The sequence below is a fragment of the Spermophilus citellus genome, assembly GCF_964194105.1.
Source record: "Spermophilus citellus genome assembly, chromosome: X".
In the NCBI taxonomy this organism is placed as follows: domain Eukaryota; kingdom Metazoa; phylum Chordata; class Mammalia; order Rodentia; family Sciuridae; genus Spermophilus; species Spermophilus citellus.
Window position 1 is genome coordinate 42,143,015 of NC_138190.1, and position 7,506 is coordinate 42,150,520.

Here is a 7,506-nt window from a genome sequence, read left to right on the forward strand (position 1 = left end):
CTCAGTTTATGGGTCAAGGCGATTGTCCTTCCACTGGCTACAATCAGGCAGTCACCCTTAAAATTACTGGATTCAACTGAGCCACCTCATCTCAGCTATGTGCAGCAATGCTATGCTTCATATCAGACCAAACTGAGGAATCTGGTAAGTGCTGGCCTAACACCTTTGGCGGGTGCCCTTATAACTCATGCAAGAAATGCTTCCTAGATAAGCCTTGCTATGAGAAACGACATACACCAAATTAACTATTTGGGACCCATAGGACCTGAAATGGGCTTCTGGTGTTGAAGGTAAATTTTATTCTTGGGGTTTTGACAAATACTCCTCAGCATCTATCAGAATCTAGAGAACTTATATACAAGTGTTCCCTCAAATTCACATAACCATTCAGGAGCAAGAGAGGGAACTCCAACACCAGCTGGATGCAGTTGCCCATCTTAAAGCTGACCTTTTCTCGTGGATGGCCCTAATACATTAGTCAGGGCCTTCAGCTTCTCAATTTATCCAAAGTTAATAACATTTCAGACTGTTTCCTTTGCACAGGTTTGGATCATAAAACTTTGACTGCGATTAACTGTGATTCCCATTGACTTTCCTCTCCATACCTCAACCACACTCCAAGGGCCCTCCTCTCCAGCCTTTGAAGAAGTACCTCTTTTTCATAACTCATCAGGGAATTTCCCCTGCTGCTACACTACCTCTGGTTCAGCACACTGTGACTATATCATCAAATCTCTTCCCCAACCTTTGCTCTACTGAGGTTCTTCTCCTGGTGCAATAGTACCCTAACAAAAAAATCTAAGCCTCAGCATGCCCTTTGCTTTTTGTGTTCCTTCCACCTTGGTTCCTCAATTAACTCTGTACAGTGAGGCTGAATTAACATGGCTTATTACTAACTCCCTTTCAAGGGCAAGACGGGTCACCTTTCTACCAGTAGTAGTTGGACTCCTGGCCTCCTCCCTTGCTGCCTCCAAACTGGGGGCAGGAGGACTTGGTTATGCAGTAACAGCTATTCAGTAGCTTGAACAACAACTTCAGGAAGCTGTAGAGGCATTGGCTGCCTCTCTCACTTCCCTACAAAGGAAAATAACATCTATTGCCCAAGTTTCATTACAGAACCATCGAGCCCTAGATCTCCTGACAGCAGGCAAAGGAGGAACATGTCTATTCCTAAAAGAAGAATGCTGCTATTATATCAATGAAACTGGATTGGTCGAAAAGAATGTCGGCACCCTCTGTCATTTGGGTGAAAGGCATAAATAGCAACAATCAAATGACCCTTGGCCAGGTTGGCTAAACTCTACCCTCATTATGTGGCTTACTCCCATTCCCATTCCTATATTAGTCATAGGGCTTTTATTAATGATTGCCCCCTGCCTCCTCAGGTTCGCTCAAAAGTACGTGGGTGAGATTGCCAGAGTGACCTACAACCAGATGCTCCTACGCTCCTACAGTCACCTCCCCATAGAACCAACACACAAGCCACACCCCTTCCCCCCCAGTACCCCTAGCCAGCAGGAAGTAGCCAGATGTAATTCAGCACTTTATATCATCAAAAAGCCCAGGATGTTAGGTGGGTTTGAGGTGCTAAGAGAACAAAGCATGAGGCATCCCATGCGCACAAAAGAACAACCAATCAGACACCAACAGACAAGCTCTGATGGTGTCTCATAACCACCTGTCAATCAGCAGGATCTCCTGACCAATCCTGGAAGGACAGGGATCTCAGCAAGATGCCCCAACCAACCCCAGGAGGACAAGGGACTCTAAAAACCTCCCTTTCCTGTCCCAAGCTCTCCCTTCCTGCCCTAAGCCCAATAAAATTCTAACCCAGCTGAACCTGAGTGTGATTTCCCTCAGACCCAGTCTGTTGGACTGGAGAGTCACCCAGGAGTGAATCTCAATAAAGCCTTGTTTAGCTGCTTTTAATCTGCCTCCTTTGGATCACCAGTGCCTGACCTTACATTTGTCCTTTAAAAGAACCAACTCTGTTTCACTGATCTTTTGTATTATAGGTTTCATCTCATTTTTTTTTGTATTTCTGCTCTGATCTCTGTTATTTCTTTCCTTCTACTAATTTTGGATTTGGTTTGTTTTTGCCTTTCTAAGTCCTTGGGATGTATCATTAGGTAATTTATTTGAAAACTTTCTATTTTATGTAGGTTCTATAAATTATATTTATCATACATATATAGTTTAGTGTTGTAGACTTCACTCTTAGTGCTGCTTTTGCTATTTTGGTGAGGGATATCTTAATTCACATTCTCTAAACTTGATTCTCAGTGCTTCTAGATTTGTGTGTTTGGTTTTGACATAATAAGATATATATAAATATATACACACACACATATACATACATATATGTTCATATGTGTGTGTGTGTGTGTGTGTGTGTGTGTATGTGTATGGTTTCTCCTTTCTCCCAAAAAAGCCTTTGGGATCTCCAAAGTGATCAGTGCCTTTTTGTATGCTAATGAGATGACTGATGGCAGTTTGTTCCCTGGATAGCCTCTTTTTTATTTTTTATTTTTTTATTGGTTGTTCACAACATTACAAAGCTCTTAACATATCATATTTCATACATTAGATTGAAGTGGGTTATGAACCCCCAATTTTACCCCAAATGCAGATTGCAGAATCACGTCGGTTACACATCCACAATTTTACATAATGCCCTATTAGTAATTGTTGTATTCTGCTACCTTTCCTATCCCCTACTATCCCCCCTCCCCTCCCCTCCCATCTTCTCTCTCTACCCCATCTACTGTAATTCATTTCTCTCCTTGTTTATTTTTCCATTCCCCTCACAACCTCTTATATGTAATTTTGGAGCCCTAATATCCAGAGTATACAAAGAACTCAAAAAATTAGACAATAAGATAACAAATAACCCAATCAACAAATGGGCCAAGGACCTGAACAGACACTTCTCAGAGGAGGACATACTATCAATCAACAAGTACATGAAAAAATGCTCACCATCGATAGCAGTCAGAGAAATGCAAATCAAAACCACCCTAAGATACCATCTCACTCCAGTAAGATTGGCAGCCACTATGAAGTCAAACAACAACAAGTGCTGGCAAGGATGTGGAGAAAAGGGTACACTTGTACATCGCTGGTGGGACTGCAAATTGGTGCAGCCAATTTGGAAAGCAGTATGGAGATTCCTGGGAAAGCTGGGAATGGAACCACCATTTGACCCTGCTATTGCCCTTCTTGGACTATTCCCTGAAGACCTTAAAAGAGCATGCTACAGGGATACTGCCACATCGATGTTCATAGCAGCACAATTCACAATAGCTAGACTGTGGAACCAACCCAGATGCCCTTCAATAGATGAATGGATAAAAAATGTGGCATCTATACACAATGGAGTACTATGCAGCAATAAAAAATGACAAAATCATAGAATTTGCAGGGAAATGGATGGCACTAGAGCAGATTATGCTTAGTGAAGCTAGCCAATGGGGCACCATGGGGCACCTCTTCAGCTTCCTGTACCAGAACAGTCCTGACCAGGTTGTAGATGTGGCTCCTGAACTCTTGCGCATCTGCAGCCTCATTCTGGCTGACAACAAGATACCACCAGACACCAAGGCTGCACTGCTGCTGCTCCTGACATTCCTGGCCAAACAACATACGGACAGTTTCCACACGGCACTGGGCTCACTGCCTGCTGACAAGGCTCAGGAGCTCCAAGCCGTGCTGGGCCTCACCTAGAATGCAAACCACAGCTGGGCCAGAGAGCAGAGTCTGCCCAGGCCCTAAGACCACCTCTGACCCCAGTTCCTGCTCATGCCATACCAAAGATTTTGGGCCTCATCCACTGGAGTCAACCCTGCTTGCTGCCTTACAGGGGTGTTCCTGGGACTGCATCTGTTACAGGTTGAGTCATAACATCATACAATAAAAAAGGCAGTTTGTTTTCTGCTTGGAAAAAAAAATGTGGCATCTATACACAATGGAGTACTATGCAGCAATAAAAAATGACAAAATCATAGAATTTGCAGGGAAATGGATGGCACTAGAGCAGATTATGCTTAGTGAAGCTAGCCAATCCCTAAAAAAACAAATACCAAATGTCTTCTTTGATATAATGAGAGCAACTATGAACACAGCAGGGAGGAAGAGCAAGAAGAAAAGATTAACATTAAACAGAGACATGAGATGGGAGGGAAAGGGAGAGAAAAGGGAAATTGCATGGAAATGAAGGGAGACCCTGGATAGCCTCTTAATGAAGGTTGGTCAGAAAGGGACAATGATTAGAGACTTTCAGACAAACAACTAACCTCCAGGGAAAGAGGAATAAATGTTTGAGTGATTTAATCAGTAATCCCCATATAATGAAGCCTTCATAAAACCCCAGAATAAGAGGGTTCAGAGGGCTTCAGGATTGCTAAACACATGGAGGTACCTGGGACTTCAGTACCAGGATGGGAAATAGAAGCTCTGCCCCCCTCTCATACCTTGCCCTTTGTACCTCTTTGGATGTTCATCTGTATCCTTTGTAATGTTCTTTATTTTTAAGACCTGTATATGTAAGAAAGTGTTTCCTTGAATTCTATAAATCATTCAAGCAAATTATTGAACCCAGGGAGAGGTCATGGGATCCTACAATTTATGGCAATACAACAGAAGTACTAGAGGCCGGCTTTGCAATTGGCCATCTGAAGTGAGAGGCAGCTTTGTGGGACTGAGCCCTTAAGTTGCAGGATCTGATTATAACTCTGAGTAGACAGTGTTATCCACTAGGAATTGATGTGTACCAAAACACACACAACATACACACACACACACACACACACACAATTGCCATATATCTGGTATCAGAAGTAAAATATTGAGTGTTAAATAGGGAGAGAAAGTTTACTTTTCCTATATTCAGCAGTATTGGGGCATTTATATGCAGGGTGCATTATCTTTAATATCTCTGAGGACCTCTTTTCCTACTTTAGAATCAAATGTGTTTAGGAGTTGCCTCAGTCTGGCTGGGCACAGAATCACGAGCCACTCAAGCAGGAACAAAACTTTATTTTTGAAAAAGCCGCCAATACTCCGTAGGCGCCGGCAAGCCAAAAACCAGTCCACCCACGCACGCGTCTACCCCAACCAATGGGAACTCTCCAGGAGTCCCGTAACATGAGTCCAGTAGCAGGCCAAGGTGAACAGCAGGAGTCCAATTTCCATATGAATGTAAATCTTAACATAATCACATCATCTCAATGGCTAGCTGGCGTCAGCTTACAACCGAAAGTGCCATGCATCATATTATTTGCTTGTGGCTCCTAGCAAGGAGTCTCTGAGCGGGGAGTCAGAGGTCTCTAAACTAATTAAATGTGTTTCAGTGTTTGAATCTGAATCATTTTGTGATCTCTAACTTTTTGAAGGTCTTTATTCATAGAATTGAGTCTGAGGTATTTGGTGTTTTGTGTTTAGAGTGTGAAGTCTCTGAATTCTGAGAGTCTATGATGTAAAATTCTGAGTTTGATATGATTGCAGGTCTTTTTTATAATTTTTTTTGGTTGTAGATGGACAGAATATCTTTATTTTTATTTATTTATTTTTCCAATGTGGTGCTGAGGATTGAACCTAGGGCCTCACACGTGTGAGGCAATCGCTCTATTACTGAGCTATAACTCCAGCCCTGATTGTGGGTCTTTGTTTAGGGTTTTGGTCTTCAGAATTATTGAAAATCTTTGTTCTAAAGTTTGAGTTTGAGATATTTGTGGTCTGTGTTCATAATAAGCATTTACAAGTCTTTCAGATCTGTATTTTGATATTTCAATGTGACGCATGGGCATTCTGTATGCAGGTTATAAGATCTCAAATTCTTTGAAGGTTTATATCATGGGTTTGAAACTGAGGTGTTTAGGAATGCCTTTTCTAGTTGTGAGGTCTCTGAAACTCATGGAGGTTCTGTTTCAATATTTGAGTTTGTGGTATTTGGGAATTTATATTTCAGATGTAAAGTCTATGTCTTCTGAGATATTTGCAGGACTGTTTTCAGAGTGTGAAACTTATTGAGTATATATGTTCCAAGGTTTGAACCTAGGGTATTTGGGGATTTGTGTCCAGGTTTTAAGGTCTCTTAACTCATTAAATGTTTTTTTTTTCCTATAGAATTGAATCTGAGATACTTGCATTCTGTATGTGGAATGTGAGGTCTTTGAATCCTGAGGTGCTGTCTCTAAGTTTGAGTTTCTAAGTTTGAGTTTGAGGTATTTCAATCAGTGTTCAGGATGTGAGCTCTAAGTCTGTATTTTAATATTTGAATGTGTGATATATGAATTATGTGAGCAGAAGTAAGATCACTTGTTGAGAAACTGTGACCACAATTTGAGTCTGAATTATTCATGATCTGTATTCAGTTGAAAATCTTCTGGGCATTGTGTCACATTTGAGTCTGAAGTGTTTGGAAATTCGTGTTGTGGATCTGTTTTTTTATTTGTTTGTTTGTTTGTTTGTTTGTTGATTTTTTTAATGAACACTTGGGGAACTGAGTTCCAAATATTGAGTGAAGTATTTGGAGGTGTTGTGCGGGTTGAGTGGTCACATTGCTTTTTTCTCTGTTCCAAGGTTGGAGCTTAGGGTATTTGTGTCAGTGTTCAAGGTGTGGGGTCTTTGAGATCTTTGAGAATTTATCTGGTGTCTCTGTTGAGAATGTGATATCACTGAACTCTTGGAGTGTCCATGTTTGGAGACTGGAGTTTGTGGCAATGGAGATTTGTTCAGAGAATGAAGTCTCTGAATTATTTGAGTGCCTGTGTCCTAGCATTTGAATCAAAGATATTCGTGGATCTGTGTTCAGGAAATGAGAGCAGTGTGTTTATTTTCTGTGCTCTGAAGTTTGAATCTGAAGACATCTGTGGTCAGGATGAGAGATCACTAACATTTTGAGGGTTTTTTTGAAGTCTGTGGTCAGGGTGAGGTGTTTGTCCCAAGGATTGATTCTGATGGGGTGGGTCATGAATTCAGGGTCTGAGTTATCAAAACACTTGTGGTCTGTGGTTCTAAGATTTGAGTCTGAGGTTATAAAAGGTCCATATTCAGTGTATTAGGTCTCTGTAGTTATTGAGTGTTTGTATTTCAACATTTTAATCTGATGTGTTTCAAGGGCCACTGCAGAAAGTATTAGGTATCTGAACACTTTGAATATCTGCTTCCCATATTTTCAGTCTGAGGTAATGGGAGTTATGTGTTCTGGCATGATATCTCTGAATCTTTGTGTTCTAAGTTGACTGTGAGTTCCTAAGGGGAGGGGCTTTACCCAAGATGTGAAGTCTCTGAACTTTTTGATGGGTCTGATTTCCAATTATTGAGTCAGCAGTATTGGTGAATTTGTGTTTGGAGTATGAAGTCTATGAAACCTTATGGAACCTGTGTTCCAAGATTTGAGTTAGATTTTTGGGTTGTCATTATACAAGTCATGAAGTTTGTGAACTTATATATGACTGTTTCTTGGGGGTTAAGCCTGAAATTTGGGGGCATATAGGTTGAGCATGT